The sequence below is a fragment of the Vicugna pacos genome, chromosome 11 (genome assembly GCF_048564905.1).
Source record: "Vicugna pacos chromosome 11, VicPac4, whole genome shotgun sequence".
NCBI classification, from domain to species: Eukaryota; Metazoa; Chordata; class Mammalia; order Artiodactyla; family Camelidae; genus Vicugna; species Vicugna pacos.
The window spans coordinates 58,945,272-58,958,523 of record NC_132997.1 but is presented as its reverse complement, the minus strand read 5'-3'; positions in this window follow the sequence as shown (position 1 = coordinate 58,958,523).

Genomic DNA, 13,252 nt, shown 5'->3' with positions numbered 1-13,252 from the left:
TCCTGCCTACAAAGCCTGAAAGAGTCTGCCCTCTGCCTGCCTGTCTGACCTCACCCTCTGCCCTATTACTTTTTTCCTGCAGGTCCCAGCCTCACCAGCCTGAGTTCTACCCCTAAGACCTGCCCAGATCCTTCTGCCCTGATGGTCTCTGCACACAATGCTGCTTCTGCCTGTAGCGTCTTCCCTGCCCTTCCTCCAGGTCTTCCCCAACTGCCTCCTCTTTCCTTAGCCTCAAGGTCATTCTCCCCCTGGAGTCTTCCCTGATCCTCCAGTCTGTGCTTTACCATCAACCAGTTTCTTCTCTGCATACCTCCCATTATTATGTGAATTTTGTAGTCTCTTGTTTATTGTCTGTCTATCTTACTAGAATGTCAGCTTTCTAGAAGCAGGGATATCTTTCTCTCTTATTTACCACCACATCATCAGATTATTCAGTAGTGCTTAGCATATATTAAGGACTCAAGAAATATTTATCAATATCTGCTGAATGAATGAATACTTGTTAACAAAAATCCCATGTTCTTCATCACTCTAACCACTTCCCAGGACTGGCTGAGGCTAATTCCCATGAGGCAACAAGCAGTTGGTTGGGGAAGTATTTGGTTTATGTTGTTCCATCCACATCCCTTAACCCCAAGGACATAAGCAGAGAAAAACAAAATACACCATGTTTGGCCAGTTAGTTCAATGACCAAAGATGATGATATACTCCGTTTAAACAATAATAACCTTGAAAGCAACAGCCCCATTCTGAAGTGGTTAAAATTCTGTTGTTTAGATAAGCAGTCTTACGGAAATTATTTAACTCTTAGAATGCCATTCTTCACAGGCTCATTAAAAAAAGAAAAAAATGGTCTAAAACGGAAACAACTTTTATTTCACACTGAATTCAGGGCAAAACAACAGGATTTTTCCTCTAATTATCCCCTGCTATGTATAAGGTCATATTTAACTAGATTATGAGTTCTTTAAGAGTAGGGACCATGTTTTTTTGGATTCCCATGATGTTTAACATACATTTAATAAATAAATATTCAACGTCCTAAGTGAAAAATAAGGGAGGGTCACAACATAAACTGACTACACTTCAATAAAAAAAATGTTTTAAAGCTATAAAAAAAAATAAAAGAGGTGAGAAACTATAAAAGTGGTTGATTTTAAGGCAAGTAAAAGGATTCTGAATTTGGAGCCTGTTAAAAGGTAAGCACTTATTTTGCAATGCTAAAGCGTTTAGCTGTTGTAAGAGGTTGGGTCAGGATTTAGAGGAGCAATTCTCAGGCCCTGGACAATAAATTTACAACTTTTTCAGCTTAAGTTTCTTTATCTGTTAAAAATGAAAAAGGATTGAACTATGTGATCTTTATATCGTCCAATGCTAATATTGTATGATTTCACCAACACTTTAATCCCAGCAGCTGAAAAGATAAGCCTGAAATTCAGTTAAATAAGCCACATTTCCATCAATACCATGAGTATGAGAAATATAGAAAAAAGAAGAAACAATATTTGGAGATGCTTGGACTTGTATTCTTCATTCACTCCCTTTCCATTCATTCATTCATTCAAAAATATATTCCCACAGATATTTTATTGGATGTAGTGAGAGGAATGAATCCCAGGGTTATTATTTAAATATTCAGTGCATTCTGAGCACTCTGAACAGACAGGTGAGAGATCATGAGGCTTGGACAATATATATATCCAGTTCTAGTCTGTAGAGCTCAAGAAAGAACATTCCTAACTTGATTCTCCAAGGAGTCTGCCCAGTTTCCTCTGCCAAGACATGATGGGTCAGTCACAATACTTTCAGATACTTAGATGCATCCTTTCTAGAAAACTTGATGATATGAGGACATTGAGGACAATCTTGTAAATGAGTATTGCCAATTAGACACTGTAAAGAAAACTCAAAATGCTCTGAAATCTTACAGCTCATATATGAAAGAAAATTGCTAGTGGTTTTCGCAAAGTCAAGAACATCCTGAAAATTTACATGACATTATCAGTAATTAGTACAAAATCAAAATAAACTTTTCTAAACAAATTCAGATCAGCCTAGTGAAAAAACTGAATTATCTTTTGATTTTCTCTAAAGAAAATATTACAACGCTAATGTCAAGTTTCAGTCCCCACAAAATCTGGATTCTCCCCAGGATGTATCAGTAACAAAGGAGAGGAATTTAGGGAAGACCAGCATCAGTGTGGTTAAGGAAGTCTTCCCAGAGTGAGTAGGATGGGAGCTGGGCTTTGATAATAGATGGACAGAATTCAGAAATTGCTAAGTTAATTCACAACTTAGGAAGAGTTCACAGAGCACCCCATTTTCAAAGCTATGCCATTTCCCAGGCATGCCAAATAAGTATTCTTTAAAGCGTCATCTCTAATCGATTGGTCAGTGGTTCCAGCTTCTAGAGGCCGACTGAATGGACAAAAGGAATTGACAAAGGATGAAATCGTGTAGTTAATACTGTGGAGAGGATTCAGAAAGATTCAGGAGTGTGGTTTTGGGTGAGAACAAAGAGAATAACTTCAACCAATGTGACAGGAGACTTGGAATATACAGAAAAAAGTCCTTGCATCCCAGGAGCCCAGAGACCATAAAAAAAGAAAAAAAGTTCTATCTTTGAACAAAAGAGCAAGGAAGGGAAGATGGATATCCAGCAGCAAAATCACTACAAGAGAAACTGACAACTTATGGGAGACACCAGCAGAAATTTGTCAAACTGGTGAAGACACAATTCAGGAGCCTCCTGTTGGAGCAGGGCTTGCGTTCAGCTTAGTTACCTGGGGTATGAAGTGAGGTAGGAGAGGATGCCTCTTCTTAGGTCCAAAGATAAGGTGTAAGAGTCTTCAAACTTAACTAGGGAGCAGAAATTCCTCCTTATATCTCTTGGAACATGGATCTAGGGCACTGGTTCTCAGCTGGGGGCTGTTTATTCCCCAGAGCACATTTGGCAATGTCTGGAGAAATTTTTAATTGTCACAATCTGTAAGGTTGCTACTGGCATCTCATGAGTAAAGGCCAGGGATGCTGCTGACTGTCCTAAAATGCACAGGACAGCCTCCATAAGAATTATCCCACTCCAAACGTCAATAGTGCTGAGCTCAAGAAACCCTGCTCTCAGGTAGGGTGCCCTGACAGCCTCCAACTCAGTCACATATTAGGGGACAGTCTTCCTAGTGAAAATCTCATGTCTGTAGGCAGAAAAAGCTGTACCTTTGCATATTTCTCCTGAGTAAAAATGACTGAGAACAATTATAAGTGACTGAGAGAATTGGGGGGTGGTGACTGGATGATTTAGATGAAGACCTGACCGCAGGACTCAAAGCAGAGAAAATCATGTAAACAGGTCAGATAGACAACCCCCACCTTCTCTGTCTAGAGGACCTTGGTGCCCTAAAATCCAGTCACCTTCTCCCAGGTCTTTCCTTGTGTGTGAACATTGGCTGCCTTCATGCCAGCAATTCCAGCCTTGCAAGAGGGTGGTACCCAAGGATACATATAGCCTTGGGGTGAGAAATGAACTATTTAACCAACCACTCTGGACATCAAACACAAATTACACTGATCCTGAATCACCAGTACCGTTTCATCATTTAACTAGCAAAGGTAAAATCTATTAATTATAAAAGAAACCCTGTAATGAATTTCTCCATGACCTTGTGTGCTGAGAGATCCAAGAGGCTAGTATTTTGCACGTAATGTGTTCCAAGAATTCACTGTGTATTAAACATAAAGATCTATTTACTTCCTGTCCAGAATTGCCCAAGGCTACCAGATGCTCAATTAAGAGAGTTTCGAATACAATTCACTAAACGTAAAAAAGAAATACAAATCTGATTTTACCCATCTCTGGTATCTTTTCCCTGGAACTGCTTTTACGTAAATATAATCCCACCCCCGATTTCTCTTTGTTCACTTACTTAGGTAGCAATGTAAAAATATGCAGGTAAAATATAGGTTTATTGGATTACTTTGTTGATTTTTTATCTCTCTTCTAATTAGACTTGTCTTCTAATTAGAGTTGTCTAAGTTTGTCTTAATTGTTTTTTAACCCTTTAATTAAAATTGCCTGGAATTTAATTAACTTCTAATTAATTCCTCTGCCTCTTCCTCCACTTCACAAGCAAAGTGGTTGAGATAAAGAAATTTGGGATATGGTTTTCAATATGTAAATTGAAACTAAAGCAGTTGTCATTTTTTCTCTTTTGTTCTTATTTTTGTTTTTTTAACTGGGTGATTTGACTCGATAAGCTCAGCCTTCCTACAGGATATTTCTTCCTGGGTCCCACCTGGTTACCTCTTAAAGCACCTGGAGAAATTTTGCTTTGGCCTCTAGGACTCTGGGCCTCTGGAGAGCATAAAGACTGAGTCCACTTACTTTCCTAGTTTTTAAAGAAGTTTTTAGAATTAGAAAACAGAAATGCCATGAATATATTTGGTCATATACTTATTTGTTCTGATAAAATCACAAGGGTTAAAATTCTCTCTGGATAAAAAAAAATGGACATATTTTGAGCTGGTTAATCTTTTCCTGGTCACTGAGTTATGAGTAATAATGAGGAAATCACTCTGACTTTGCACAGGGCTCCTGGGGTCAGGGAAAGGAATCCATGTGCCCAAGCCAACGTAGATGAGACTGGCCTAGTCACAATTACAGCAATTACTGTTAAGAATGTCAGAAAACAAAGACATGATCTGAAACAAGATCTAGTTTTCCACTAAGTGTAATTTCCCTTTTACTCTGATCTTGCACAATCACACAGCCTTGCCTATGCACACACACACACTTATATGCTTCTCCTTGCACACCATTTCTAGATCTCCATTCTCCTACTTTAATTGACACAGCCACATAAAAATTATTAGGACTCTTATTAGAGAAGTCTTTTCTCAAAATTGTAAATGGGCTTGCCTTGATATCAAGCTCCTGCTAAAAGTATTGCCCATCCACTCCTTACTGTTAATCTCATTCCCCTTCATTCTTTAAGACTCAGCTCAGTCACTGCCACCTCCTCTGGGAAGTCTTCCAGGATGCTCCAGTCCCAGTTGGAGGAAGCTGTTCTTCCTCTGGGCTCTCTGGTTATGTGTATGTTCCTCTATCTCTGTTGTAAAGGTGTGATGACTGGAGACACCCCTTCCCCTGCCTTCTGCCTCTGCCTATGAGTTCCTTCCAACTGACTTTTTATTATCTTTGTATACCTGGTGCTCAGGACAGAGCCTGTTACATGCTAGGTACCCAATAAATGTTTTATAAATTTTCCTTGACAGGCTTAGTGATGGAATGAAAAATTACTCCTCAACTATACAGTACAGGAATGTTTGACTATCAAAAACATGGAATTCACAGTGATGTCTCTGGGTAGGTAGATATTCCTGAGAGGCAACCAACCAATGTGATCAGGAACCGCCACACTCAATAACACCCAGAGACATGCTAAGCTAAGCGACTTCTACTCCAGCGTGAAATCCACGTATTCACATCCAACAAACACTTAGTTGTGTGTTAAAAGTCAGGCACTGAGCTACTTTGTAGGGACAGAAAGGTTAAAGAAAGCACCGGGGGTGCCAAGATTGTACAATTATAATGAAGTGAAATAAGAGCCCAGCAAAAGTGCATGTAAGTGTGATAGCACAGTCACGAGGTCATAAGCTCTGGAGTCAGACTGTCTGAGCTCAGGACCCTCACCACTGATTATCACCGATGTGATTTGGGCTAGGTACTTGCCCTCACTCAGCCTCAGGATCCTTACCTGTAGAATGGAAATACAGTAACTCTTACAGCATGATGTTGCTCTGATTATTAACTTATATCATCCTTGGAAAGGACTTACACCAATGCCTGGGACATGATAAACAGTCAGGAAATGTCAGTGTTTCTACCGCTGACATTTTAACAGTACAAAATATGGAAGAACGTCCTACTTAATGAGTAGAGAGGGAAAATGAGAGGTGGGATTTTTTTAAAGTTTTATTTATTTAATAAATTAAAAATTAACTCATTATTTGACTACATTAGAAAATAAAGGTTAAACATAAATCACCTGTATTCTCTAACGTACGCTTTGGTGCATACTGTTCCACAACTTTTTATTTCCATATATAGGGATTATACTATGCATACTATTTTGTATCATATTTTTCCACCATTACTGTCAATAAATATGTATTTACATCATAACTCTTTACAGGTCCATGTGTTCATTGTGTAACTGCATACTATTGTGTTTATTCAATTGCCTGTCAGAGTTATTTTACTTGGTTCTTTTAAAAATGACACTATAATGAACATCTTTCTCCCACCACTCCCTGCCCTGCCAATTGTCTGAAAATTTCTTTTTGATTCATTTCTAGAAGGTAGTAAATACTCATCAACAGTTAAACTTAGTTTCATTGTCTTTTTTTCAATAAATAAAATAGTTGCATATTTCAAATGTGAAAACAATACAAAAAATCATAATTATCTTACTAATACTGTCTCCATCTTGTTTCCCAATTTCTCCCATCATAGAAAACCACTTTAATTAGATTATTATATAACTTTATAGTGTTGTTACGCAAATATTAGCAAATACTCCATTTACATTCTTATTTTTCCCATTTGTTACAAAAAAGCTAGCATAGTATACTCTTGTTCTTCATCTTTTTTTTTTCATTATAGCTGTATGTTGGAGATGACAGCATTTGGTACATAAGAAACTTTCCCTCTCTCTTCCCCCTCCACTTCCTCCCAGACTTCTTCCCCTCCTCCTCCTCTTCTTCCTCCTCCTCCTCCTCCTCCTTCTTTTTCATCATAGTTTAGGATTACACTCTGGGGAGATGGTGTTTATGTCACATGTTCCTTATAGATTGTCTCCCTGCTCCACTCCCAAGGATAGGTTTGGCTAAATCTGACCCTGCCCTCTACATCCTTCCACCCCTTTCTGGCTTCCTCATGGCAGGACAGGAAGAGGAAGTCAATGAGCAAACAGCCTAGATTGTTCCAAACCCATGGTAGACAGTGAACGTCTACCATTCCCCTGGTCTAGCTCCTTGATTGCCTGGGATTCCTTCTGAACATAAACATGTGATTAGACCATGAGAGACATTGATAACAACATGATTTGTTTACACTGACTGACCAAAAACAGCAGGGAAAACACAGGTGTATGGTACCAGAAAGCTCTCCCAAGCACAGGCTCAAGTTAATCCTGTATATACAGAAACCATTTTCTTCCCCTCCATGACTCATTCTTTATTTATAGCGCAGACCCCTCCCAAAGTCATCCCATGACTTTCTTCTAAGAAATGCTAACTAGATCAAGATCCCTAATTACTATTTATTTCATTCACATGTGGGTTTTCTCGATATGGTATAATTACCATAAATGATGATACCATTGCCAAGAACTTGATAATGGATGATGAAACTTTAGCTAATTGTTCTATTTCCTCTCCTTGTTTTGCCTCCCCCTCTATAAGGCTGCTGTCCCTCATGTGCCAGCTGACCTTCAGTTTCTCTTGAAATTACTGAACTCCTTCCTTCCATTTCTACCAGCTAAAAGTAAGGTCTTTCTCCTCCTCTGAGCCAGAACACTGCTAACCTTTCTCACTCAACAAAGTAGAGATAAAGCAGATAGTCATTCCAGGTAGAGAGAATGCCACATGATGTGACTGAAGAACCACAAGTTGTTTGAACCCTACTGGGCATAGCACAGAGGAGGCACCAGGGACATCAGGAGCTGTGACAGGTGACACAGGCTGGGACTGCGCTGTCTGGAAGGTGGAGTGCTGTGCTAAACATTTAGGCTTTATTATCTCTGTGATGGAGAGCTACTGAATAATTCTAAAGAAAGTAATAACATGGCTGTAGAGATTGAGGAGACACTGGAAGGAAGACAACCAGTTAGGCAGTTATTGAAATGGTAACCAAGAAGTGACGAGGACATAAACTAAAGAAGGAGCAGTAAGAATAGAAAGGAAGGAAAAAGTAGAATGGACATGTCCGATTAGGTGTGGCTGGGAAGGAAAATGGAACACTGCAACTTCTGGAGTGAGTGAAAATGGAGAGACTATATTTGGTTGGGGAAGATATTTTAGATTCAGATGCCAGTGGGAAATCCAAGTGGAGCTGTCCAGGTAGTAAGCCTGGAGCTCAGAACAGAGGTGAGGATTGGAAATATGCATTTAGTCATCACCATTGTATAGATGGTAGCTGTAACCTTGGGGTTCAACGAGACCATTCAAGGAAAGACAACAGAGTCAGAAGAGAGTGCCCACCTTGGGAACCATAATGAAGAGAATAGAGATCATCCAATGAAGGAGACTGGGCAGCAGAAACCAGCAGTCAGAGGAAAACCACAAGAGAGCCTGGTATTGGGAAGGATGTGTCTTTTAAAACAGAGTTTCAGAAGAAAAAGTTTTGACAACAATTTTGAATTCCTCATAGAGGTCATATAAAATTAGGTGTGCACCCAGTCAGAATGGCCATCATTCAAAAGTCCACAAATAATAAATGCTGGAGAGGCTGTGGAGAAAAGGGAACCCTCCTACACTGCTGGTGGGAATGTAGTTTGGCACAGCCATTATGGAAAACAGTATGGGAAGTCCTCAAAAAACTAAAAATAGACTTACCATATGATCCAGCAATCCCACTCCTGGGCATATATCTGGAGAGAACACTAATTCAAAAAGATACATGCATCCCAATGTTCACAGAAGCATTATTTACAATAGCCAAGACACAGAAACAATGTAAATGTCCATCAACAGAGGACTGGATAAAGAAATCGTGGTATATTTGTATAATGGAATACTACTCAGTCATAAAACAGAAATAAAATAATGCCATTTGCAGCAACATGGATGGACCTAGAGGCTGTCATTCTAAGTGAAGTAAGCCAGAAAGAGAAAGAAAAATACCATATGATATCACTCATATGTGGAATCTAAAACAAAACAAAACAAAAAATACACAAATGAACTTATTAACAAAACAGAAACGGACTCTAAGACATAGAAAACAAACTTATGGTTACCAGGGGGAAAGGGGATGGGAAGGGATAAATTGGGAGTTTGAGACTTGCAGATACAAACTACTATGTATAAAACAGACAAACAACAAGTTTATACTGTAAAGCACAGGGAACAATATTCAATACCTTGTAGTAACCTACAATGAAAAAAATATGAAAACGAATATATGTATGTACATGTATGACTGAAACATTATGCTGTACACCAGAAATTGACACAACATTGTAAACTGACTATACTTCAATAAAAAAAATGTATAGCAAATAAAATACTTGTCTGGCTTTTCTATGTGTATGATTAATGAACTGAATAATTTTTGTTTCTGTAAAATAACCTAATGAACTTAAATTTGTTTTCAAATTCCCTATAAAGCCTTGCCTTCTGTCTTCAACCTTCTTAAATAGCCAATATGTGTTTGTAATCAATATGTAAATACCCTTCTTGTCCCACTCTCATCTCATTTATCACTATTTCACTACAGAATAATTTATTGGCCCATTGTCATGTGCTAGACACTGTCCTGTCCCTGTGGATTCAGAGATAACCAGTCTCTGTCTCCAGGCCCACATAGTTTGCACTCTTGTCATCTTAAACTAAACAACTAGAAGTCACTAGGAGACTGGGGGAAAGTGCTGGACCAGAGGGCAGCACAGGAGAGCCATTCAGATGAAAGGCAGAGAAAGCAGCTGCAGACCAAGTCCTGGTCAGCACTTCCCCATCCCACCCCTCATATTTCCTGGGCTTAGTTCCACAGTCTAAGGAGGGAGGGAGGAGAAGATAAGATACAGCAAATTTGGCAATATGGTAATAATTGGTGAATCTAGGTGAAGGTATAGTGAGTGGTTTTATTGTTATCACTCTTAACTGTTTTGTAGGTTTAAAAATTTTTTTAAAGTTGAGGGGAAATATATACGTACACACACTCTTTAAGACTGTACAGATAAAATAAAACTACACACAAATACAAGCAAAGGAATGATGACTCGGGATGGCAGTTACCTGGGGTTGGGGTGGTTGTGGAATGAGACAGTACAAAGACAATCACACACATACATGTAAGCTATTGTTAGGGTCTCAGTTTTAAAGTTGGGTTATGGCTTCAAGGATACTTATTACACTATTACTATAAATTAATAATTGTATGAATAAAGATGGCCAAAAATGCACCAATGATCAAAGTGTGTCATGAGCTGTTTAATCCTCTTCTGTGTTCCTAAGGCACCACCAGCTTATTCCCATAAAAAACACTGAAAATACCCAGATAACTTGAGTGGAAAATTCTAGTAACGAGAGAAAGGCTGGACCTACAACTATTTGAGAATGAACTCTGAATTTTTCATCCCTTTCATCAGAAGCTAATCATTATGGTGTTCCAAGAATAATGAACAACTATTTTAAATACTCTACTAATGGCCAATGATTCAACTTTGTTTAATCACATTATTATTTAAAGAAAATGATACACTTCTACTGTTCTTTAAGGAGACACCAGTGAGAATGAAATTATTGTTAAGACAGACAGTATAAGGACTAAACCTATAATTCCTATTTACCAAAATTAGTGTTAGTAACATTTCCAATAATTTATCATCTTAGAATATTGTATTTATTTTATTGCACATATGTCATCAGGAAATCCTGAGTTCAAGCCTCCATGCTACCTCTTATCAGCTGTCTGACACTAGGCAAATTATTTACATTCTCTGGATCTTAGTTTCTTCCTCTGAAGCCGAATCTGCACCAATAGGATTGTTGCATCTTTAAAGATAGCCATTCAAGTTCTTAGTACAGTTCATGGCATAAGTCAATGTTATAAAAGGTAGCTATTATTACCATACTGAAACATTTAAACTGATGTACTTATCTATACACACACATACATATATTAATACATGTATATATATTTCCTACTTACTAACAAAGTTATATTGTTTACTATCAGGAACTTAAATAACAAGTCCATGGTGTTCTGAAAATAGGGGAAATGTAAACAAACACTTAATCTCCTTAACATTATGCTCTTCACTTCTCCTTAGATGATCTCTAAGCCTCCATCAGCTTTAACATTTTATTATCTTATAAATTCTATGATAATTGCCTTGGCAAGTGTTTAAAAACCATTAAAATGAAGATGAGTTTACTTTTAGTTTTGGAGTTTTGTTATGCTTTTAAAGATGGAAGAGGATGTTCAATTTAGATGTTCTCACGACTGAACAAGTTTATGAAGCATCTACTACACTAGGACATGCCTATTTGATATTAGTAACACCCGGTACTGCTACAATACAGACTAAATTTGTTTGATATTTCTGCTTGCTCTGCTGGCTTCTTTGCATTTCTTTTCTTAAGCTGCTGAGGAAGGTTTTTAAATAAATCTTTTCAAATACTTAATGTTACTCCAGAGATAATATTGATTGTACACATATTCATTCTAGGAGTCTCAATTCAGTTTCTTCCTTTCTTTTGTTCCTTCATTCCTTCCTTTCTTTTTTCCTTTTTGTTTTGTTTGGTTTTTGTTTTGTTTCTTCTTTTTTTGTTTTTCTTCTTTTCTTTTTTTAAGGTAATTGAAGAGAGTTATTCTGATAAGATGTTTAATATATAGTAATTTTTGCACTGTGATGCTTAGAAAAGTGTTAGTTAGATGGCAATATCTTGAAATTGTAAGTAAAATGTTGGCAGCAGTACCTTCCCTTTTAGTGTGTGATCATTGTAAAACCAACATGAAACTAGTTAGATGTAAATGTTTTGAAATCACACGAAGAGAACAATCCTGTGTTTATTTCCTTCTAGTAAAAGTTCATCTTTTTATAAACTCACAATTACAGTATATGTGTCTGGGTGTATGATACTTAATTAATGGAAATACTATAATTCACCCATTTGGTTATTTCCCCATTTGACTTCTAGGTTAGCTCTAAATTTTTGTTATAGAAAATGTTGTAATAAGTTTTTTCAAATATATGACTTTTATTCATATACATTCTTTTCCTTATGATAAAATAATTTTGAAGGAAATACTAAGCTAAAGAAAACAGTATGGGCATTATGGCTCTTTAGTGCTATATCACTTTCCAAAAAGATGTATGTATGTATGTGTGTAAAATATAGCAATATATATAGCACAGCAATATATATTTTAGGATATTATCTGTAAATGAGTATATCAAAAATATACTTCTTCCAACTTTAATTATCGAACGAAGAGAACATACCAGAATCAACTTTTACCAATTTTTCTTTTCTTCTTCTTCCTCTCCTCTTCCCCCTCCCTTTCCTTCTCCTCTTCCTCCTTCTTCTTCTTTTACCATAATCAATAAAAGACTTGGATGTAATATTCTTGGTTCAATTTTTTTAAAAAAGAATTTCCATTCAAGGCCATAATGAGAGATTGATTATTGTGAAAGGGCTAGATGCCAACTAGTTTTCTGGTCTCACTAACCCGGCTATATCACCTTCTAAAAATGGGTACGTTGAATTTACTAACTTGGCTAGAGCTACAACCTACTAAATGTACTTGTCATATTTTTCTTAGCCACGGAATAACTGAATTAAGTTTGCAACCATTACAAAATAAAGACGAAAAGAAAAATACTTGACTTGTAACAGGTAGAGATGATAATAGCTTCATCTATCTTACCAATTTGTCTCTACTACCCTCTAGTGGAATGATAGTCATAATACCCCTTACAGCATTGCCTCCAGGTTAAACACACACACACACAGACACACACAGACACAGACAGACAGACAGACAGACACACACACACACACACACATGTATACAGAGATTTATAAATTTCAGCTTTAGGGAATTGGTCTCAGCCTTAGATATGATGATCTCCTGGAGGGAGTTAGCTTTTAACTGACAGTCTTGCTCCTCTCTCTTCCCACACTAATCCTTTCTGAAAAGAGCTGCCAGGTTGATCTGTTTCAAGGGGAAATGTGATCCTATCCCCTGCTCAACCAAATGAACAAATCTTTAGTCCTTCCCTCTGGGCTGTTTGAAGTGCAGCTGGTGAACCTCCCCACAGTGACTTCCAAAAGTCTTCGCAATATGAATCCAACTCTCCTTTCCACTCTGCTATTCCTTTACCTCCTATCACACCCTACCTTCCAGCCAAACCCTGCTGCTGGATGTTCTCCAACCTGCCCCCTCTTTTTCCTTTCTGCCTACCTCACCACCCACATAGTCATCTCCACCCCCACCAACCTCCTTCTTCTATTTCTGTTTGCCAG